The sequence below is a fragment of the Danio rerio genome, chromosome 14, assembly GCF_052040795.2.
Source record: "Danio rerio strain M-AB ecotype USA chromosome 14, GRCz13ab, whole genome shotgun sequence".
Classification (NCBI taxonomy): domain Eukaryota; kingdom Metazoa; phylum Chordata; class Actinopteri; order Cypriniformes; family Danionidae; genus Danio; species Danio rerio.
Window position 1 is genome coordinate 28228749 of NC_141034.1, and position 24911 is coordinate 28253659.

A 24911-nucleotide genomic window follows, 5' to 3' on the forward strand; every position below is an offset into this window, starting at 1 on the left:
GCATGTTTGGGGGTCCAGCATGTTAATGCGGTGCTCGCGGGCGGTTCATGTCGTCATTGCGATGCCATGACCGTTGCACAGCTAAGATCGCGGCTAACTTTCGCAAGAGAGCGAGCCACCCCAGTTGCCTCCTGTTCTAAAAAAGCAGCGGGCGCTCGGGCAGATCTGAGGGTTTCAGCGGGAGATAATCCGCCGCCCACGGGCTCGCGGACCTCTGGCTCCTCACGGCGCTCCATCCAAGCTTCGGGTGGTGAGAGTGATCCGTCTAACCAGATGGTAGCTCTCACACTCGCTGACACCGGAGATCAGATGTCCTCCGCGGCATCGGAGGGTGGGCTTTCACTGTCCGACGAAGATCCGGACCCGCTCGCCCCCTCCGGGCAGGTGAGCGCTGTCAAATCGGATCCTGAAGCGGACATGTTAGCCGTGCTTTCCCGGGCTGCTTCGGCCGTGGGGTTGGAGATGGTTTATCCCCCAGCTCCGCGGCCGGACCGACTAGATGGGTGCTACGTAGAGGACCAGAAGGCGAAGCCTTCGAAGCCTCTCGTCCCCTTCTTCCCGGAAGTGCACAGTAGGCTCACGCAGTCTTGGAGGGCACCTTTCTCTGCCCGTGCTGCGTGTGCCTCCGCCCTCACCGCCCTTGACGGCGGAGCTGCCAGGGGGTATGAGGCGATCCCGTCAGTGGAGCGCGCTATCGCGGTCAATCTTTGTCCGCGCGGCGCCTCTACGTGGCGGGGTTTGCCCCGCCTCCCGTCCAAAGCCTGTAGGTTGTCTGCCTCCCTCGGAGCCAGAGCTTATAAGGCTGCGGGCCAGGCTGCTTCTGCTTTGCACGCGATGGCCACCTACCAGTGCTACCAAGCGCAGGCGCTGGCCGAGCTGCACGAGGGCGGGTCCAACCCAAGCTTATTACATGAGCTGCGCACCGCGACCGACTATGCTCTTCGGACTACTAAGTCCGCCGCGTGTGCGCTGGGGAGGACGATGTCCACACTTGTGGTTCAGGAACGCCACCTCTGGCTAAACCTGGCCGATATGCGCGACGTTGACAAAGTTCGCTTTCTTGACTCGCCCATATCCCAGGCTGGCCTGTTCGGCGACAGTGTCGGTGAATTCACCCAGGAATTCAAGGCGGTGAAAGAGCAGTCGGATGCGATGGGCAATGTCATCTATCGGCGTGGCCGTAAGCCCGCTCCGCCCGCCGAGCCATCCACCTCCGCTGTTCCTCGCCAAGGGCGCCCGCCAACGAGTGCTGCCCCGCCCCCGCCTGCGCCTCCGGCCAAGCGGGCGCGGCGTTCACCTCGAAAGCAGGCAGCCCCTCCTGCCCAGGGCGCCGTTAAGTCCGGTAAACGGACCGCGAAGCGTCCCTGAGACAGGCCATCCGGAGAAGAGGAAACTTGCTCTTTCCCCGCTGGAGGGCGGGGCCCCGATAACAACGGTACTTTTCAGTGCCACCAAAACATCAGTAAAAGAGCACTTTTTCCCTTCCCCGGATGTGACTGCACGAGTTCTGCCAGTCCGGGACGCGCTGCCTTCCGGCTCGCAGACTCTACGTGCTTCGCCAGTGGCTCACGAGCGCTGGGGGGACGGTCTCCCTTCCCTCAGCCCTCCAGCCCCCTCTCCGGAGTCAGGGTGCGGAGCCAGAGCGAATCGCTCTCCTCCAGCTCTCCCGCGGGACCCTCGTGCTTCCCGGATCAGCACACCCACTCCGCGCTGCCCCACCGCTGGTACGTCAGCGATTGTAGCGATGACTCCATTAGCGAGGGCTCTGCCTGCCTGGTTAGCGCGGGCCAGCCCCTCGCGGTGGCTCATACGCACAATCAGACTCGGTTACGCGATTCAGTTCGCGAAACGGCCCCCCAAGTTTACGGGCGTGTATTTCTCCAGGGTCAACCCCCTGTCCGCCCCTGTCTTGCGAGAGGAGATTGCTGCCCTCCTGGCGAAGGGTGCAATCGAGCCGGTTCCTCCAGCCGAGATGGAGAGTGGGTTTTACAGCCCATACTTCATCGTACCCAAAAAGAGCGGTGGGTCACGGCCAATCCTAGATCTGCGCGTTTTGAACCGCTGTCTGCACAGGCTGCCGTTCAGAATGCTCACGCAGAGGCGCATTCTCCAATGCGTTCGTCCTCGGGATTGGTTTGCAGCCATAGACCTGAAGGACGCGTATTTCCATGTCTCCATTCTTCCACGCCACCGCCAATTTCTGCGGTTTGCGTTCGAGGGTCGAGCGTGGCAGTACAAGGTCCTCCCCTTCGGGCTCTCTCTGTCTCCGCGGGTCTTCACCAAACTCGCGGAGGGTGCCCTAGCGCCCCTTCGGCTCGCGGGCATTCGCATACTCAATTATCTCGACGACTGGCTGATTTTAGCCCACTCGCGGGAGCAATTGATTATGCACAGGGACAAGGTGCTTCGGCATCTCCGCCTACTGGGGCTTCAGGTCAACCGAGAAAAGAGCAAACTCGCCCCCGTGCAGAGGATTTCTTTTCTCGGGATGGAGCTGGACTCGATCACCATGGTAGCGCACCTCTCCGAGGAACGCGCTCGCCTGTTGCTGAACTGTCTGAGGGAGCTCGACAGCAAACTAGTGGTCCCACTGAAGTTCTTTCAGAGGCTCCTGGGGCATATGGCATCCGCAGCCGCCGTCACGCCGCTCGGGTTGCTCCATATGAGACCACTTCAGCCCTGGCTTCACGATCGGGTCCCCAGACGCGCATGGCACGCGGGCACACACCGGGTCTCGGTTACTGCGCTGTGTCGCCGCGCCCTCAGCCCTTGGAACGACCCCTCGTTCCTACAGGCCGGTGTGCCTCTAGGACAGGCGTCCAGCCATGTTGTTGTTTCAACAGACGCTTCCAACACGGGTTGGGGGGCCGTGTGTCGCGGGCATGCGGCTGCGGGCCTCTGGAAGGGTGCCCAGCTGCATTGGCATATCAATCGCCTAGAGCTGTTGGCAGTGTTCCTCGCTCTCCACCGCTTTTTACCGGTGCTGGAGCGGCAACACGTGCTGGTCAGGACGGACAGTATGGCGGCGGCGGCAAATATCAACCGCATGGGGGGTATGCGCTCTCGCCGCATGTCTCAGCTCGCCCGCCGTCTGCTCCTCTGGAGTCACCCGCGGCTGAATCGCTGCGCGCCATTCACGTCCCAGGCACGCTCAATCGTGCAGCCGATGCGCTCTCACGACAGCTGTTACGTCCTGGAGAATGGAGACTCCACCCCGAGTCTGTTCAGCTGATATGGGCGCGATTCGGGGAGGCCCAGATCGATCTGTTTGCTTCCCCCGAGAACGCTCACTGCCAGTTGTTTTTTTCCCTGACCGAGGGCTCTCTCGGCACGGATGCACTGGCCCACAGCTGGGCCACAGCGAGGAAGACTTAGGTAACCTACCGACTGCGGTGGTTAATACCATCACTCAGGCTAGAGCCCCCTCCACGAGGCGCGCCTACGCCCTGAAGTGGAGTCTATTCACTGAATGGTGCGTCTCTCGCAGAGAAGACCCCCGAAATTGCCAGATTAGTGTTGTGCTCTCTTTCCTTCAAGAGAAGTTGGACAGCAGGCTGTCGCCCTCCACTCTCAAGGTTTACATGGCCGCCATCTCCGCTTATCATAGCGCGGTAGCTGGCGGCACCGTGGGAAAGCATAACCTGGTCATCCAGTTCCTTAGGGGTGCTAGGCGAATTAATCCATCTCGCCCCCCTCTCATGCCCTCTTGGGATCTCGCCCTCGTTCTCACGAGTCTGCGATCCGATCCCTTTGAGCCACTCGAATCAGTATCTCTAAGATTTCTGTCCCTGAAGACAGCTCTGCTGGTTGCGTTGGCCTCCATCAAGAGGGTCGGGGACCTGGAGGCATTTTCGGTCAGTGACTCGTGCCTGGAATTCGGGCCGGATTACTCTCACGTCATCCTGAGACCCCGCCCCGGTTATGTGCCCAAGGTTCCTACCACCCCCTTTAGAGATCAGGTAGTGAACCTGCAAGCGCTGCCCCCGGAGGAGGCAGACCCAGCCCTTTCTTTACTTTGTCCAGTTCGCGCTCTGCGCATTTATGTGGACCGTACTCAGAATTTTAGATCATCTGAGCAGCTCTTTGTCTGTTATGGCGGTCGGCAGCAGGGAAGTGCCGTATCAAAACAAAGATTATCCCACTGGATTGTGGATGCCATTTCACTCGCTTATTCGAGTCGAGGTCAGCCGTGTCCCCCGGGAGTTCGTGCACACTCCACTCGGAGCGTTGCATCCTCTTGGGCGCGTGCACGCGGCGCCTCTCTAACAGACATCTGTAGAGCTGCGGGCTGGGCGACACCCAACACATTTGCAAGGTTTTACAATCTGCGAGTGGAGCCGGTTTCCTCAAGGGTATTAGGTAACCCTTTGGTGATTGAGGAGACAACTCGGTAGGGTGTTGAAACACGCTTGCTGCGCCATTCTCCCTAACACGGAGGTACGTGCGCCTTTTTTATCTGTCAGTAAAGTTCCCCGTCAGGTGAGCCCTGCAGATTCCTCCATGGCCCCCAGCACTGACTCAGCGGAGGAGTCACTTGCTGGCCCACTACGTTGTAGGTCTGCCCGCTGGTCAGCCCGCGTTTTGGGTATAGGTGCCTGCTATGCGTGATCCCCACTAGGCGACCCCATATGCTTATTCCGCCACGGTTAAGTCCCCCCCCTGGGCGGACCCGTGTCTTCCCTCTCCGCTAACCACTCTTTTGCTATGCGTACTCCCCCTTTTTAGGGCTAGTCCATATGTAAATTCTGCCATCTATCCCCCCCTTGGGTAACGGATGGCCTCCGCAGCGTCCTCCCTATCGGGATTGCACGCTTCCCAACGTACTGTCGTATTTCCTAGAATTATCTAGATGCTCACGACTTCCCAAAAAATATATCTAAATCCGTAAAACTTCTGTTGAAGTAGGATAAATCAGGGCCAGGGACACGTTGGAGGACCGCGCCCCCCATGATGTGGGTGCGTCACGCTTGCTTGACTATCTCCTCATCGGGGGTGTTGGTAAGGTGCAGTCATTATGGCGCTTTCAATGGGCTCCCAATGCGTGGATTTTACAAATCAAATCCACTTATAGTGCTGAAGTTCCCCCCGAAGGGGAACGTTCGAGGTTACTAAAGTAACCCTTCGTTCCCCGAGGAGGGGAACGGAAGCACTATACTCCGTCGCCATAATGACTGTCCCTTAGCTGTTTGAAAGTCTCTTCAGCTTAAAAGGATGGCGTCTGCTGGCTTCAGGTGTGCTTATATGCTGAGATAATTGCAGATGTCGCACACCTGCGCAAGCTTACACTGCCAATTAATTTCATTCATTGGCCCGTTCAATACTCTCCAGACAAGCGGCTTCTGATCCGAATCCTCCCAATGCGTGGATTTTACAAATCAAATCCACTTATAGTGCTTCCGTTCCCCTCCTCGGGGAACGAAGGGTTACTTTAGTAACCTCGAACGTTCTTTCTACTCAATTAAGTGACTAAAAAGTAACTAACTCCACATTTGCATGTAATGTAATTTAATTTATTTGCAAAATACAATGCACTTATAGGGGAGGCTCAGTGGTTAGCATTGTCGCCTCACAGCAAGAAGGTCATTGGTTTAAGTCCCAGCTGGACAAGTTGGCAATTCTGTGTGGAGTTTGCATGTTCTCCCTGTGTTCGCTTAAGTTTCTTCCAGGTGCTCCGGTTTCTCCCACAGTCCAAAGATATGGGATATAGGTGAATTGAATAAACTAAATTGTCTGTAGTGTATGACTGTGTATGGGTGTTTCCCAGTACTGGGTTGCAGCTGGACAGGCATTTACTGCGTAAAACATATGTTGGAATAGTTGGCAGTTCATTCGACTGTGGTGACCTCTGAAATAGAGACTAAGCCGGAGGAAAATGAATGAATGAATGACGCAATTATTTTTTTCTGAAAACTTGACATTTAAATTGCACTTAAGCATATCATTTAAAATAATAAGATGTAAATGCTATGCTAAATTGACTTCTTTATCCAAGGATTGTACTTTGCAACTGAAAACAAGCGGATCACAGTTCCTTTATTCCTTTATATTCCAGTGACACAAAAACCACATTATCATCATTTAAGTGTGTTTGCTTTGCAAGCCAGTATGAAGACAGTTGGAAAAATGAGTTGGCACAGCTCACGGCACAGCCAAGTTTGTAAGAACTGCCAGTAAATCATGCAGTAAAGCATCATTGCACAGACTGATTGATTGAATGTGTGTCTGTTTATGTGTGTGGTTTTGTGCCATCGTCTGTGCAAGCTGAAGCAATTGTGTGTGAATGGGGAGGATCGTGTTTCCGTTTATGTCATGTCCAATAAATGTGGCTTTGCACAATAATGACATCATCATCATCATCTTCTGTTAGCGCTCAACAGTGCCACACAGACCACGCAGGAGGCGTACAATGGCAAAGTCCACCTATCCAACAGTAATTGCCCCTGTCATAATGTACTGCTGTAGACCATGTCCAGACTGCTGGCAGGCCATTTACCATGCTGACTTGTTTCCATGCAATTTGAGTTAACCAAGAAATGAGGTAACGGCATTGCTAATGGGGGTAAATGATGAGCATTGTAACTAGGCTTGCCTAGAAGGTCTGATTACCACATTTGACTATAGATTATTCATAAGGAGACAAAAGAAGGCTTGGAGAGAGCACTGGAGTTTGAGCACGTCTCTGTTTTGGGTCCCTAACTGCCCTGCAGTGCCACACAGGGCATTGTTAACCACAACCCTGTGTGTGTGTGTGTGTGTGGACGTCAAGTCCTTGGCACTTTTATTTGAGTTCCTGTCCAAAGTTCTAGCACTGTGGGTGACGCCAGCCTTGCCTCGGTCACACGGGTGTTCAGAGTTGCTCATTTACGCTCTTTGTCAAAAACTGGACTGTGTGAATTTGTTGTGTTCAAGACTCTATATTTTTTAAATATTTACTGTTGGACAGTGATGTAAAGTAACAAATTAAAAATACTCAAATTATTGTAATTGAGTATTTTTTTCATTGAAATTGTAATTTACTAAGTCGTTTTAAAATGTGTATTTTACTTTCCTTTGAGTAGATTTTTATTGCAGTATTGTTATTTTTACTCCACTGCTTACCCTCAACCTGCAGTCACTTCTTTATTTATTTTATTATCTATGGGTATTAGAAAAATCAGTCCTGTTATTCCTGTCCAATCAAATCGCACATAGAAGAATAATTGCTTCATAATGAACTACCTCAATACATGGGCACTTTATAATTGCAGCAAACTGTTTGGGATGCATTTAAAGTGTCCAAAATCTTTACACACATTGACCCAGAGACTGTTTACATGAATGTCACTGATGAGAAGATGACAGATGTTTACTGTGTGATGACCCAAATGGCCTTAAACACCCAGCAGGCACAAGACATCAACATGACGTCAGATTGATAGTGTACCCAAACGTCGCAGGGATAATGCATTTGTTTGGAAATGAAAATCGGTAGCCGTCAGCACCCAATGTCAGGCTTATATCAATGTCCAATGTCCAACCTAAAATCAACCAAATATCAACATCTAGTGATGTTACAGCTTGACGTTGTGTGGATGTTACCACTATGATGTCTATCAGACATTGGATTTTGGTTACCATACTGATAAATAAATGTCAGTATTTGACATTAATATGATGTTGGTTTAAGATGTTGTCTTGACATTGGATTTTGGTCACTTTCAAACAAAACCTAAAATTAACTAAATTTCAAAGTAATTTGATGTTGTTATATTGGAGATCAAATAATGTTTTTAGACACTGGCTAGATATTGAATTTTGGTCATTTGACGTCACAACCTAACCTAATATTAATGTCTTATGATGTTGTGTGCCTGCTGGGCAATAGCTAAATGCACTACAGAATGTTACGTTTACACACATCCACAAATTACATGTAAATCAGCTTCTTACAGAGCAATATGCAATACTCACTACTCTTGACTGCTTTTGAAATGTCTACTTTTTACTTTGAGTAACAGACACTTTTACTCGCACTACATTTTTAGGCAAGTAATGGTAATTTTACCTAACTATCAACCTCAGGGTATAAATACATTGCATAGATAATCTATGATCTAAATAATTATTTAGGTTTTTAAGCCCAAGTCCAAAAAAGTGCAACCAAATCTCTCGAGAATATGTGATTTACGGATTCTATTTAACGTTAATTTAATTGACAAAGGTACAAAGAAAATATTTCTCTGTTTTTTAGTGAGCAAATAAATTGTATTTTATAAATATAAACAAATTTTGATTTTGATGGCTCCATCATACTCCAAAAAAGAAATTTCCTTTTAATTACTATGTTTATTCGTCTGGAAATTGAGGATTCTAGCTGTACGTTTTTTACAAGAAAATTCTTTGCTCAATCTGATATCATTTTTTACTTCAGCAGCTCAACAGTCTGTGGTCGCCATTGTCATTTTAAATAGGAGACAGATCTGGACTGCAGTAGGCCAGTTAAGCACATTCACTTTGTGTCTACAAAACCACACTGTTGATGCACATGCAGAATGAGACTTGATCTAATAACCATAAATTCTTCATAGCTGTATTTCTGTGCTGTGCCATTTGATCTGCTGCTCTTCCATGATAGACGTTTGTTTTTGCAGTTTTTGCTCAGGAAAATCTAAATGCTCCCTTTGGTCTTTGAGAACAATAACTCAATATCCTTTTTTTCCTGAAACAACTCAATTGTATATTCATCAGACCCCGCAGCACACTTTGATAGTTTACATTTTTTTATTTTTTAAATCTGATTTTTGTTGCCTTCTAAAGAACCTGTGGCATCACATCACAGAACTGATGTGTAGGTGAATGTGTGGTTAGTAGGTGGTGAATGATTTAATTGGTTGTAATTTGGCATTAATTAATTTAATTGTTTATTTTCTTTGCCAATTCTCACATGACCTTTGGCACAAAGTGATGTGCCATTATCCAGTGTACATGCTAATACTAAGAAGCAACATTTACATCCAATCCTGAAGGCCTCATGTATTACCAGATCACCTGCTTAGTCTCTTTAACCTTTTCCTAGCTTTATCAAATCAAAGACTCTTGATTGGATTACATTTAACAAAATGTCCTAACTCTGGGGTTGATCAGATTCTTCTCTGTTTTAAACAGCTCATTTATGGAGCAGGCAACAAATAAACTGTGAGTTTCCTTATGTAAGGTCATTTAACTTGTTAGCCATCTTTTTTGTGCATCTGTTTCTCTTTCAACGGAAAACATCAACTTCTCAGCAACTGTTTCATTATTTTTTAATGCTGAAATAGCTTTAATAACGCTTCTTTTTTAGGCTACACCAGCCAATGAATTTGTGTCATATCACATATTAGAACACTATTTCTAAAGCAATCTTTGTTTCTAATGACAGCTGTGATATTGTGACGACTTCGCCATTTAGTGGCTGATAATTAGTTCAGACTTTTAAATGTTTTGTGTTGTATTTTCTCCTATTCTTACTTAATGTAAGTGCAGCATTTCAATAGTAAAGTCTTTAATAGTAATATAATATCCATTGTTGTGAACAGACTTATCCCCAAGATTTTGGTTGAAATTGAGGTTACCATAGTAAAACTTCCAAATATGTGACAAACAAGAAATACAGAAATACTTTTTTTTTTTTGGTGGAAAGAACAGAATGTAATGGTGTGCGGTGAAAAACGGTGCCAAAAACAACCAGGATTAAGCATGCTAAATTTATTTGGCTAATAATAAACTTTGAGGCTGACAGTAAGCGTTGTGTGAGGTGAGTGCTGTGGAGTCACCAGGCCGATTTGGGGTAGCACGTCCTGTACAGTAAAGTGTTGACCTCGAAGGGATCCACAGGGGAGCTAGTGTCCCTGGATCCAGCACTTCTCTCTAATGCAGGCTGACAGCATGAGAGCAGGGCTTGTACTCCCTGAGCCTACTTTCTAATTGCCACTGCAACAGAAGGGGCAGCACAGAGTGCGTCTGTGTTCCCAGCAGGTCAGGCATGCTGGAGACGCTCTGTCGAAGACAGAATCATCACTCAGGTGGTGCAGCATAGGCCTAGGCCACATTCACCGGCCCCATATAGAGCACAGCATTCATCAACTTTTGGCTTCTGGGGAGAAGGAGACCCAATGTGATGCCTGGGTCTGTACGTTGAATCCCCAAACAGATGTATGAGTGTCCTGAGGTTGCACGTGCATAGTGTTTCATCACTGCTCAGTTGTAAGAGTGATAGGGCATCAGACCACATGCGCTGTCAGATTGGGTTAAATGGATTCTGAATACGACTTCCAAAATAAATGTCTGAGTCACTGGTCAAACATGTTTATTTAAAGATCTGTGGCAGAAATCACATTTTCTTATTTCTAAATGTGGTCACTCCTCTCAAATCTGCAAGTCATTGACTTAATTTGTTGTTGCATTCTATCTTTTATGTCACTACAAATCCTGGCATACCGGTCAAATGTATAAATTTGTAAATAAATAAATTCATATATATTTGGGATCCAAAATCCCTTTGACCTAATTTAGTCCAAGCAATTTGGAGAATGGAGAGATAAATCATGGATGCATCTTTGTTTGGGATACAAAATTCATAATTTGGTGACATGGTGGCTCAGTGGTTAGCAATGTCACCTCACAGCAGGAAGGTGGCTGGTTTAAGTTAAGCAAGTTGGCATTTCTGTGTGGAGTTTGCATGTTCTACCTGTGTTGGCGTGGGTTTCCTCTGGGTGCTCCAGTTTCCCCCACAGTCCAAAGATATAGGGTACAAGTGAATTGAATGAACTAAATTGGCCGTAGTGTATGAGTGTGTGTGCAAGTGAATGGGTGTGTATAGGTGTTTCCCAGTTCTGTGTTGCAACTGGAAAGGTATCTTCTGTATAAAACATGTGCTGGATAAGTTGGCAGTTCATTTCAGTCTGGCAACCCCAAATGAATAAAGGGACTAAGCTGAAGGAAAATGAATGAAGGAAGTTTATTATTTCTTCCCGATTTTCTATGTGTTTACTACCCCAAAAAAATTGATAACCACAATTTGAGACACATCACTTTCTTGGTTGTCTAACATTGGGTTAAGACAACACAACATTTTTTAGCTGTTATTATAATCCCTGTCAGCCTATAGGGATAGTTCAGCCAAAAGAGCTCATTCTCTCATTAAATATCCGTCCTCACAAGACATTTGTTCATTACGGAATTAGGATATTTTAGATGAAATCTGAGAGATCTCTGACACCCCATAGACAGCTAGGGTCATGAGCCCAGAAAGGTTTATTCTGAAAACAGTTTACGTGCCTTCAGTGGTTCAATCGTAATGAATGGTCTGAAGCTAAGAGAATAAAGCTGTTAAATAAAGCTGTTGACTTTAACAGTTTCTTCTCTTCTGTGTCAGTTTCTGACACCCATGCTTTGAGCTCTAAGCAAACAGAGAAAGTGATCTAAAACAACATGATTGTGAGTAATTATTGACAATGTTCAGTAGTCACTCTTTATTTTAATGCACTGTACAATTCATGCTATTAACAAACCATTAACTAAGACAATAAGCTCAAAAACAAGTGAATAGTTATTAAGGTTACTATTAAATAATACGATTTAGCGTTTTCCTCCTGTAGAAAGACGTCACGAGAACAGTGCTTAGTGGCTTAGTGTATTACAACAATATTTCTAAAAGACCAAACACTTTATTGATATAGTATACAATCAAGCACATGTGGTCAGAACACAAACAAATCGCAGGTTATGAAGTTTAAACCATTTCTCCCAAAGAAAAGCCATTTTATGCAAAATACTACCAGGCATCTGTAGTTCCGCTCACGCTCTGCCTCTTTGCCCTTTTTTGGTTACCCCTGGTCAGCGCGATGATGCGTGAACAAAAAGGCGATGATTGCCCATGCCCAATTGTAGCTTCATTTGTGCTCTTCAGAAACAAATGGGTGACATCACGGATACTACATCCATATTTTTTATAGTCTTTGGTTACAATATAACCTGCTCACCTAATGTTTGCGTTCGTAATATTTATATTATTTGCTAAGTAATAACCACTTCATGTGGAATAAATGAATAAATTATACTGTTTTCCACCAAGGCAACCCGGGGTGCTAAATTGGCTAAACTGGCATTGGGCAGGTTAAAGAAACCAAATCAAAGACAGTTGTTCTGGCATGTAATGCACATTTTCAAAGCACTATATCTAACTTCAGCACTGTTTTTCAGATAAACAAGTATGATCACTTAGCATATTTCTTAAATATCTACTGACATATTATAGTATTTTTATGCTTTAGAAGAGTCAAAAACTTACTTACAGCACCTTTAAACTAAAGTGTTACATTTACAGTTATCTTTGTTATTGTGAATTTAACTCCTAAATTCTTGTTGTGGCATAGACAAGAAACGTGTCAGATTACAATTAGCTTCCTGGCCAGTCATCGCTTGCCATCTTTAACAATGCACATGGTATCTTTGAGAATGTGTAACTAGCCTCAGACTTCTGGAAACAAGAGTGTAACAAACCTGAAGCAAACATTATAAACACGGGAGTGGTGGTGTCATACCAAGGTGTGTACAGAAGGCCTTAAGTGCTTCTGTTTGTCACTGTCACGGATTTTATGGAAATTACATGGAAGATCATGTTTCAAACCAGTGATTCTGTCATAGGTGGCAAGCGGCAATATCCTTTTAAACATGCTAGTAATTCTTCATGACTTTGTAAAGCATCCCATACAGTATGTGGCATTGGTTGTCATCCACTTTGACTTTCCATAAAATGATCCCTTCTTGCGCATTGACACCCATTACTCTTTATGAATAGCCATACATAAAACAAATAGTGCAATCTGAATCGAGCATTACTGCATCTTGCTTAGAAAATCAAGTGAGCCAGGACTGCCATTGGTGCCTCTTAAAAAAAAGTGACACCCTTATGGCAGAATATGGCTATGTGTGTATTTGTTTCATAGTGATCTTTCTGTTCTAGTGCAGAATTGAAAAGAGCACTGAGCCCATGGCAAAAGGTGTCCTCCAAATCCTCCAAGTTATGAAATCCTCAGCAACTGCCAGGGTGTAAAAACTCGTGTTGACAGACAGACAACGCATTCCTCTGGCCTGAGCTGCGTGCCACCCCAGTGTTTGGAGGAGAGGCTTGCGTTTTTGCACATACATGCTTCATTTCTGTGAGTGGCCAACTAACACGTACACCTACTTAAGGGCCATTTTGCTTCCAGAAGCAGAGCACAGACTTTACTGCAGTGAGTGGGGAATCAAGCAAAAAATCTGAAAAATTCCCAGCAGGGACAAGGATTGATTGCTGCAGGCTGAAGGGTGTTGGATCCTCACCTTTCCGCCATACACAACATTTTCCACAGCCAGGCGAGTGAAATGCCAGCCTGACAGTGCTGATCCCGTAGTGGCCTCAGAGTGACCAGTTGTTCTTGCGCTAACTAGGTCATACACACGAACACACATAATCACATATTGTGAATTACACCAACAGACTTATAAATTACAACAATACTGAAAAAGATGCAGTAGAGAAAGCAAATAAGTAGAACGGCCCATCCAACAGGCAATACAGGCAGTTGCCTAGGGTCCTACGTTCATTGTTCTATGCACAAACCCCATTAAATGTGATACAATTCACAACGACTGTGAGAAAAAATAACCTCCACATTTCATCAAAAGAAAGCTCTGTATAATTCATGCATGGCAAATAGCAAAAAATTATAATAAATATACAACAACAGTATAAATAAAAGCAGATAACATTAGAAACATACCCAGCAGCACCCAGCATAACACCGCTCACAAACGGCTATTGGGTGAACTAGAATGACGTAACGTATTCCTACACAGATTCCACACAACTCACCAAATTGCTCACGTTCGAAATAAAGCCAAAAAGTGTCTTAAAGTCTTAAGTAATATAACAGTAAGTGTCCAATCTCTGCCCATCTTTATTTATTTTTCATTTATTTGCATTTTATGTTATTTACTTTGTTTTATGTACAATTTGTTTTTACAACACACTTGCACTTTCATTTTGCGATACTTGCAAATTAATTAGTGGAAATCTGAGTACATTTTTTTATATGTATCTAGGTTAAATATGTTTCAGTTAATAAAAACGTATATACTTAAATATTAAAATGTTATTTTTGTGTACTATCATCTCATTGTTTTTACACCAGTGGGCCCTTTTTTTATCTCCCCTAGGGCCCCTCAAACCCTACGGACAGCACTGATGCCATACATAAAAAAAAATTTGAAAATTGTAAATGGTATTTAGATGATGCACAAGCAAAATAGCAACAGTTGGCCTTGCCCACTTGTAGCTTTATTTGCGCTCTAAATTTAAATTAAGTTTATCTGGTCTTTTTGCCTTGAAAGTTTTGATCTTGGTTTAATTTTTTTTCATTCATTCATTCATTAATTATTTTTCGACTTAATAACTGATTATCAGGGGTTGCCACAGCAACTATTCCAGCATATGTTTTACGTTGCGGATGCCCTTCCAGCCGCAACCCAGTACATCCAGCCAAACATCCATCACTTCATTACTCTACGGCCAATTTAGTTTATCCAATTCACCTATACTGCATGTCTTTGGACTGTGGCCAAACCCGGAGCACCCGGAGGAAACCCACGTGAACATGGGGAGAACATGCAAACTCCAACTTGCCCAGCTGGGACTCAAACCAGTGAACTTCTTGTTATGAGGCAACATGCTGCATTATTTTTTTTAAGTTATTTGTTTATGCTTGATATTGTAGATTGTTAAACATGTAGCCTAAAGCCTGTTCAGTCTGCCAAGTCCTCTAAAGTGGTCAAAATCAGGATAGTCTTTGGAGAAGTTACCAACTCTGCTTCTGATATTTATTTGCCTGTCAAGTCAGTTGCTGTTTTGTCAAAGTCTGCCATGTTCATTCCTGATAATCTAGAATCGGTTAAGTCCACCGCATGTCACCCCATTGACAGCACAAGTAACATTATGGTCTTGGAATTATATGGGTAATAAGTCCCTTGCCAGAGGGTAAAAACCCTTTGTTCAGAGGCCCTTCATGGACCAACACTGGAGAATCCATGCTGTCTGCCCTTACAGTCTTGTTTTGAGCAGCGTCCTCATGTCATGGAGGCCAGATCCTGAGCAGCAGACTTTCCCTGTCATGGTGGCTCCACTGTAACTGATATGGCAGTAAGCCTTGAGCAGCCAGTTTCTCCAAAATCCTGTCCAAAGTTGGACTCTAAGCCACCAAGTTTAACCAGTTCTGATCATTGAGTTTTGGCCCGAAGCCACTGCTACCCTGGAGTCAACAAGGTCATCTGCTCTATTTGCCAGTGCAGCTAAATTTATTTTCAATTCTGTGTCCTATCTTGTGACTATTTTGACCCAATAATCTCATTCCAATACAAAGACAAAAACATTTACAACAAATTGTTAAGGACAAGAAGGAAGAGTGCAGGGTGCAAAAGGAACTGGTGTAAGCAATCATGTACTGTAAGTGAGGACTAAAGATCTAAACAAGAAGGCATGGTAAAAGGAAACAAGGTGGCAGGACCACCAGCACATGGCCAACACAAACGAAGACACAGCCACATGGTGACACACAGTATGAACAGAGAAACACACTCTGGTTGCTGAAGGTGAGCAGCAGTTAACCTCTACTATATGTTTGGAGGTAACAGAAAAATAAATTTCCTTGTGCCTTCAATCTTCGATGGAGCCATCCAACCCTGTATCTCATGTGTCTCTGCTAATTCCATCCACCCCTGAATAACCTTTACTGTCTACTGGTTCCATCCAGTCTTGCATTTTTTATATCTCTGCTGGTTCTGCTCAGCTCTGTGTTTCTTTTGTCTGCCAGTTCTACTTCTTCTTTGCCAGTAATTGATCTCCTTGGCTTCTTACACCTTTGTTTTCTGCCAAACACAGCCAGTGCACTGGCCCTGTTCTCACTGGCTCCCTCCAGCCCCTTAACTCTTCCCTCATGCACTCCACTATCCAATAAGGATACGACTCAGATCTTCCAGATCCCAGCTCTGTTTTGGCAAGAGGATCCTTAAGGTGGTCACACATCAGCAGCGCCGCTCGGCGACGCGCCGCATAGCACCACGCAGTGCCACGCATTTCAGAATTCTAAACTTAGGTTTCTATCAGGGTACACACACCGGCGCTGCCAGCCACGACTCAGGTCTCTGTTCATATTTCCGCCACGCCACTGATCGCCATCTGAATAGTTTCATTTTAAATAGCATGCGAATGTGCGCGTTTGGTGTGCAATACTTTCAACTGTCATGTGGGTGCCGTGTCGCGCCGGTGTGTGACACCCTTTAGGCTCCAGCTCAGATCTCTAAGCCCTGGATTTCCCCTCAGCCCTTCAACACTCGTGCCCTCATCTCCACTAAGGTCTGTCAGTCAGGGTCCGCCAGTCTCACTCATCCCTACATCATGTCTTGGTCAATCATTGGCCTGTTATTGCCATGGTATTTTACTGCTCTGGCTAAACCTCATTGCTGTATCCCAAAGGGTCAGAGTTCCAAAGAGTCAGGCTCCTCTTTCCCTAAGTCACAAAAGCTCCCTTCTCCATTTGGTCCTTCTATGTTGGCCCCCAATTTCACCCCAGATCTCCACTTTCTAAACTGAGTCTTCAACTCTGTCTCAATTTATCTGCCTCCTGGTTTGGCCATCCAAGTCTTCACCATTACTCCTCCTTCTATCAACTTCACCGTGGCCCCTCTTTGTGGCTAGATTCTGGGTCCCCACCTGGCTCTTCCTTCTCATTTCCCTTCTCTGGCTCCTCCCTCTGTCTTCTCTGTCTCTGTTTTCTTCTGATGGCACTTTCTCCTGAATCCTGCCCTATCGTCTTCTTCAAGATCCCCCTCACTCCTCAGTTTTACTTTTTTTTTTTTTTTTTGTGTTGGGGAGTAATGTCACAGTGTACTGTTCAGTGTAGGTCTAGTGTTCCTTGTTCCTATTTTGAGTTGACTATGTTTGTTCGCTTAGTTCCCTTTTCCCACTTTCTGTAGGTTCTGATTAGTTCACACTTGCTGTCTTCTCTAATGGTTGTTCCTTGTCTATTCCCAAGTCCTCACTTCTCTCTGTTCATTGTTTTTTGTAATACATTTTAGCAATAGAGGACTGTTTGTGTATTACCTGTGTGGATTAAAGATCCTTATCTTAAACTAAATGACAAGTCCTTGAATTTACAGTTCTTCAGTCTTTAACGCATATAATGGGATATAGCATATAGGCCAAAAATTAGGTCAAGTAAACAAAATATGCAATTTTGTGCAGTATATTCTTTGAGTAAGTAAGATAAATGTCCTACACCGTGTAATATAAATCATCTTGAAATCTTACTAACAATATAAAAGTTTTTATTATGTTCATTTAATACAAATATGTGTATAAATTTGTTACGTTTGGCCAGGTGAAGCCAAGTTCAGTCATATAGAGCTGCAGTCCTACAGAATTTTAATTCAGCCTTGATAAAACCTCATCTGCCTGTAACCTTTCTATAGCTCTTAAACCTTGATAAGCTTGTTCAACTGTGTTTGACAAGAGTAACTCACATACACTTGGACTAGGTTTATATGGTTATAGTATCACTCAATAATTGATCATGTTTACCTGTGTTGCAGTAAACTCTTAATAGAATCACGATGGAAATGAATGTTGAATGTGCTATTAAAAGAAATTCATTAAACATTTAAATGACATGTCAAAACCACATTTGCCATGGAATCCTAGCACAGTTTTTGCTATTCAGTCTAAGCATCGTCGTGGTGTGTGGTTTTCTGGCTGACTGAGTACTTATCCATGATTCTGTGAATCTGCAATTAAGAAGGTCAGAGGTCATGACCACACTGACAGAGAGGTCCTTGTGTGTCAGGAGCAGGCACTAATTAGTTCCTCCCTGCTCTGTATGTGAGATCATGGCATTTTATGTGAAAACACAGTTCACAGACAATGGGGATAATTAGGGGGCAACCGGGCAGATAGGAGTATACGCACATCTTCTCTGCCTACAGGACTATTGTATGGAAGAGTCTGGAAACAGACAGCAGGCAAAAAGACGACAATAGACAAATGAACAAGGAAAAAAGCGGACCCTAAGACACAGTGTCCCAATTCGATAATGATTTCCCATGTTTAAAACCTTGGGCTTGAGAATGGGGTTTTTGTACAATGGCACAAAGCGAGCACATGGACTGATGGAGGAAGTTGGAAAGGAGAGAGAGTTGTGGTAAACCTCACTGTTTGGTGTGAGAGAGCATGGGAAATGCGTGGGACCAAACACGGTCATGGTAAGTGGTTCTGGCCTGTCACTTTGGGGCTTGTCCAAATCTGACATAGAATGGGAACCAATGTCCAGCAAATCACTCCCAAATCAGCCTGACCAGCCACTCATCTTCTGCTCCAGGCCAAAGCAAAGACGCTCGTTGACATTTATGGTGTTTCATAGCATAATTGACAGACATTAATGTTCCCCTTCAAAACGTCTGAAATGGAACATGGCTTCCTGTATAGCATCCCCGCCCTGCTAAGGTAACTCACACCACCCAGTGAAGCAGACAAGAAGAAGTCTTTCCTTAGGCTAAGGAAGCACCCTGCCGTAATGATTGCTTACAGCTCAAATCATACCTTGGCCAAGGTCATTTTAAAGATGTATTTACTATTTAATGTTGGCATGTTCAATGTTCAGTTAAAGAAATGCCAGAAGGAATGAACATTTCCAAAGGAGAAAGACAGGTGCTGACAGGTTTCACACACCTGGAAAGTTCACAAGTCTCTATATATTTGAAAGACTATCATTTAGCATCTTTTAAGCTCAAATATTAATCCATGGAAATGATGACACCGAGTAAACATTATTATCATATTGGTGAATGATTTGAATCCATAACAGTCTTCAGGAGAATCAAAACTAGGACGATTTACTAGGTGTTTTAAAGTGATGAGAGAAATGCAGCCACCAGGGGGCAAAATGATTTCAGTTACAACAAACTACTACATTTTGTGCCCTCTTAATCTACACAGTTTATATTTCTTTCTGTGTGCTGTGCCTTTTAAAAATACAAGGACTAAACATGTTAACAAACACATTGACAGAAAACCAAAAAGCTCCACATAATGGCTTGATACATCTCAAAACTAAATCTGTTTATTTTGAGAACTAAGCTGGACTACCAAAACCATAGCCAGCTATTTTTCTTAAGAGTTTCACTCAATGACAAATCACAAAACCACATTTTTATTCTGTTGGCTCTCTTAATATAAAGTGGGCTGATAATAAATATCATTACAGTCTCAGAGCAGCTATTATAACCACACAAACGACAAATTAACTGTTTTTGTAGACTGTTTATCTAGTCACTTTTTATTTCAGCTACTAGCCTATTAATTCTCATTCATTTACTCCATTGACTGTAGCTGAATTCCTCGCACCCCTTCAAGTATTTTGTTATCCTATGTGATAATGACATCGATGATTGCCGATGCTGCAGCCAAACCATTTGAAATCAGAAAAGCTGGTTGCAATGAGTTATGGCAAGCCATTAACAAAACATGGAGTGCTTTCTGGAGTGGATGAACAAAGTATAAATAGATGTCTCAGAGCACAACAACCGAATGCTTCATCAGAAATGTTTGGCATTACATCACTGCCTGTGTGAGAGAGACTGGAGTTACCAGACGCTCTCTGAGCCAGCTATTATGGTTTGTACTAATGTTCTGGTTTTAAAATCCAAACATTCTCAAAGCTGTTATTTGCTCTCCCTTTTTCCTTTTACTCAGAAATTCTGTCTCTCTTTCAGCAAAGTGCCTCTGTCTATAGTGAGGAGAGACAGATTTCACAAGGCCTGTTACTGTGTTTGAGACTCTTGGGACTGTTCGGTGGCAGAAATCGGTGCACACGCGTACTCACATGCGCTCAAGATCCAGGACTGAACATGCTGAAATTTATGGAAATATTGCATCTTGTCTGGATTTCAAGGATGGAGTTTTTTATTTTACTTTAGGTAACAATTAACTCCCTCTTAATTGATTTTATACATATAAGAGGTCATACCAGGCTTGTTTTCATCTGTGTTATATAGGTTATTTATCTGATTGTAAAATTGAAAATGACAATGACTAAAAGTGAAGTAAGTCAGGGGTTTTCAAACTTGGTTCTGGAGGGCCAGTGTCCTTCATAGTTTAACTCCATCTTCCTACCTTGTAGTATACCTAAGAGCTTGATTAACTGGTTCAGGTCTGTTTAATTGTGGTTAAAACTAAAATATGCAGGATACTGGCCCTCCAGGACCGATTTTGGACACCCCTGCAGTAGGTGATCAGCCAAAATGCTATCCGTTAGCATAATATCTTTGAAAACACACTCCCCTGCCGTCCAAAGCCATGAACGCGCACATTAAAGATGACAGTAGACAAATCTGTAAAACTTTATAGTACTTTATAATACTACAATTCTGAGTGAAAATTTTATTGTATCTAGCACATTTTCATTTGGATTGCATGGTGGTTGGCCGGCAGGGTGCAGGATTTACACTTACTGTATTACTAAGCCATAACTACTTGCTATTTTAGACTGAATATTTAAAGTAGCAGGGTAAACAGTATGGTGAAAATCAATTTCACCTCAGTAAAGCAGGCTAGGCGGAGTAGCGCTATTTATTACTTTTGTTTTGTTGTTAAATTAAATAAAAAATCTACATTTTCGATGCTGTAAAGGTCCCTTATAAAATTAAAAATAGTCAGACCAATCATTTGCTGGAAGATTTCATTGGCTCAACACTTATGTGCATATAAACCATTCATAAAACAACACAATCTACATCAGCTTTGCGTGACTAAAATAGTTTTAAAACATAACATTACCTGTCTAAAAGAAATACTTCAGCAATGGTGTCATCCTTCCTCCAGTGTGCAAAAGTAATTCCAATATTGATTCATTTTCTTTTCGGATTAGTCCCTTTATTAATCTGGGGTCACCACAGCGGAATGAACTGCTAACTTATCCAGCATACGTTTTACGCAGTGGATGCCCTTCCAGCTGCAGCCCATCACTGGAAAACATCCATACACTCTAATTCACACACATACAAGCATACCCAATTCACCTGTACCGCATGTCTTTGGATAACAAGCAAACTCCACACAGATATGCCAACTGACCCAGCCGAGGCTCGAACTAGCGACCTTTTTGTTGTGAGGCGATCGTGTTACCCCAATATTGATTTAGGATTTTAAAAAGTTTTGATTCAGCATTTGATTTTACCCCTGTGATCTCATGTGTGTTTTGTGCATATGAACGTGCAGAGCGCATACAAGCGTGCATGTGCTAATGGTGTATCTGCGCGAACAGATGCGCTCATGTACAAATCTACATTTGTTGACTGACAGTTTGGGCTGCTCATCAGAATTATAGGAATATAAAAATACATATGAATACATTTACATAATTTACTTTATTCATTTCTATTGGAATGTGAAAAAAAATTCAACCAATACAATCACCTACTTACCCTACTCACCCTTAAGAAGCTTTATCAAGAATTTGGGTAATTCTTAAAACCACGGCAGAATGAGCCACATACCACTTACAATTAATATCCAGCTGTGATCGTCAACACTAGCAGGCACATCGGCACATCTGACGACTGTAGCAAAAAACAGACCCTCTGATTAAGCTCTAAATAATGCTTTGATCCCAGTCCTTGCGTTCAAGTGCCCAGACTTCAAATGGAATGAGTGTTTCTAATGTATGGTATTGACATATATTAAAGCTGAGATTTTATGTCCTCATTATCACACACATGCACATTACCAAAAACTCAACAGATCTGTTAGACCTACCATCACGGCATCACATCTGTTAAAGCTATAAACTCACCTGAAAAACCTCAGCTAAAACTTCATCTTGTCACTCTGAGTAAACATTCTTATTTATCTATCATTAAAAATGCAGAATGAAATTGTTTGCCAGCAGAGTGAATGAACAAAGCCAAATGTTAAATATTTGGAGAAATTCTGCATGCTAAAGAGTGCCAAAAGCAGGAATGTCCTTGTGGAAATTCCAGCGCAAAAATAACTGAAATATATAAACAGCAAGGTATTATCAAGTAACGTTATTACATTGTGGTTCTGGAAGTTAACAGCTCTATAATTTAAGCTTTTAAGAAGGTGATTTTCAAGGCAGCAGTATCATGGTGATGTAATGTTTTTTTGAAGGGATCTTCTGATATTTTGTTTACCACAACTTGAGGAAATGAAAATAACAATAATAATACTACTATCAAATAACTGGTACCACCATTCTCATCTTTGACTGCAATCTAACACTATTGTTTTTAAACAATGAATGGAACAGAAAAGACCACATAGTATTTAGAGGAATTAAAATGATAATAGTAAGTGAAACATAAAGAGCTGCTTCGAGTAGATGCCCTATTTATTTGTTTGAAATGAATGTGAGGTTGTGAAAGATGGATGTACTGTAGGCTACAGTTTATTCAGTAGGTGGCATCTTGAAAAGATAGTTTACAAAAAGTCATTCATTCATTTTCTTTTCAGCTTTAATCCCTTTATTAATCTGGGGTCGCCACAGCGGAATGAACTACCAACTTATTCAGCATATATTCACACCCATACACTACAGACAATTTAGCTCACCCAATTTACCTATACTACATGTTTTTGGACTTGTGGGGGAAATCGGATCACCCGGAGAAAACACATGTGAACATGGGGAGAACATGCAAACTTCACACAGAAATGAAAACTGACCCAACCGGGGCTCGAACCAGTGACCTTCAGCTGTGAGGTGAATGTGCTACCCAGTGCGCCACCGTGTTGCCCCCAGTTTACAAAATGTAAAGCTTACAATTTTTTTTTGAAAAGCAGCCACACATTGAAGAAGCTGTAATTTAATTAAAAAATGTTAAATTCTAACTAATTTTTTTAAATGGTGCATAAATACTCTAACATATTTCCATCGCACCAATGTTTCTTCATAGAGAAAAACATTTTCTTTTGATTTTGAAAGTTGTACATTTGTAAATGTACAATGCGTTTTGGAAGCTTTCCAGTAAAAGTGCATGGTTGTATGTTAGGGTGAAATGTTTTTATTGTTCTACACTCTGAAATAAAGGTGGAGCTGTCACTGGGGTGGTATCTTTGCAAAAGATACACATTTGTAATTAAAGGGTTCATAATGGTAGCTTAAAAGCTTACATTTGTACCAAAACATTTTAACAGGTACACTTTTGTACTTTTTAGGCACTAATTTGTATCTTTGATGTATTAATAGGGACCATTTTAGGTACAAATGTGTAGCTTTTTTTTTTTTTTTTAAAAAGTACCAGCCCAGTGACAGCTCTCATACCTTTGTTTCTGAGAGTGTAAATTAACATTAAGTGACATTGTATCACTTTATTCACATTCCTGAATGGAACTAAACGGAGTTTAAAGTATATGTTTAATATGTAACTTTAGAACATCCAAAAATGTGTTAAATTCCCCAAGCAAAAGGTGACAAGTGATTTCATTTCTGAGGTCCTCTCTTCTGCTTAGCTATTTTTGGGGATGGTTAAATATATACTGGAATTTGCATTCGCATTTCGGATGGCGAGCCAACCGCATGCATGTGGGAAATCAAACGTTATTATAGCAATTCAGAGCTGAGAGAGAGAGAGAAGCATAAGAAGAGCATTAAGAAAAGCATGTCAGACATAGACATCATAATAATCCTCCAGGAAACATGGCACAGAACTGATGAGGTCATTTATCCTCCAGGATACTGTGAAATATCCTTTTCATCTAAAAAAAACATGAAAAAATCAAACATGGTACAGATTCGGGGGCACGATATCTGGCACAAACCGGAAATCAGTAAATACATCAAAAACATTTAAAAAGAAGAATCTCGTATCTGGCTCAAAATTGACAATAAGCTTAGTCAAATGAAAAAGGACATATTCATATGTGCTCTTTACATTCCTCCATCCGAATCTCTTTACTTTTATGAAAACATCTTTGAGACCATCCAGACTCAAATAATCCACTTCCAGGCACAGGAAAGTGTGTTGCTGTGTGGAGATCTCAATGCTAGAACAGGGTCCTTGACTGACCGTACCAAAGATAGTGGAAATAAATACATATTTGGATCAACAAAACCCTGTAAATATTTCCAGGAATAACTCTGATGCACAAATAAATAAGAACGGAAAGCTCCTACTTGAGCTCTGTCGAAGCCTCGTCTGTATCTGGTCAATGGCAGGGTGAGAGGAGACTCTCTGGGCAGATACATCTACAGCTCATTTCTCGGCAGCTCAACAGTTGACTGCAGCATCAGGACACGGGCATGCTCATCCACAGAACTAAACCCAATCAAATTATAAATACATGAAATGAAGAGTATCTAATTTACTGGAATGAAGCAGCAGGAAAACAAAGTAAACTTCAATGCTATTTAGACCTAAACAGAGATTATACGACAGCAACATATCTGAGAGCAGTAAAGAACAGTAAACTAAGAACAACAATGACCAAATACAGACTGAATGCTCACAGTCTGACTGTAGAGACGGGCCGATACAGACAGACCTGGCAACCCAGAGAGAGCAGCATCTGCCCACACTGGGCCCAGGCAGAGGTGGTAATGGAGGAACACTTCAACACTGCACAAACCATCAGAGAAACATTCTACCCCAAACTCATTGTAAATATTCTGATTAATATTGTTGTTTTTACTACTGTTTTATCCTAAATTTTGATTGTTAAATGTACAGTTTATTCTAATCTATTATTATTTTTTATTGTTATAAATGAATATGATATGAATGAATAATATGATATATTGAATAATAATGATACATATTTTTATGGTGGCTTGAAAAGCCAACATACT

General features: G+C 43.0%; 1 long non-coding RNA gene across 4 annotated transcripts in view; it reads left to right on the forward strand.

The window, feature by feature from the left end:
- Positions 1-24911, forward strand: part of LOC141377516 (uncharacterized) — a 113928-nt gene that overhangs the window by 30983 nt on the left and 58034 nt on the right. Inside the window, exons 5-6 of one of the 4 annotated variants that reach the window (XR_015507450.1) lie at positions 19436-19720; positions 19819-20769. The exons of the other annotated variants lie outside the window; for them this stretch is intronic. This is a non-coding gene — a long non-coding RNA (uncharacterized LOC141377516). Of the gene's footprint in view, positions 1-19435; positions 19721-19818; positions 20770-24911 lie in introns of those variants that run through there. 4 annotated transcript variants of the gene reach the window in all.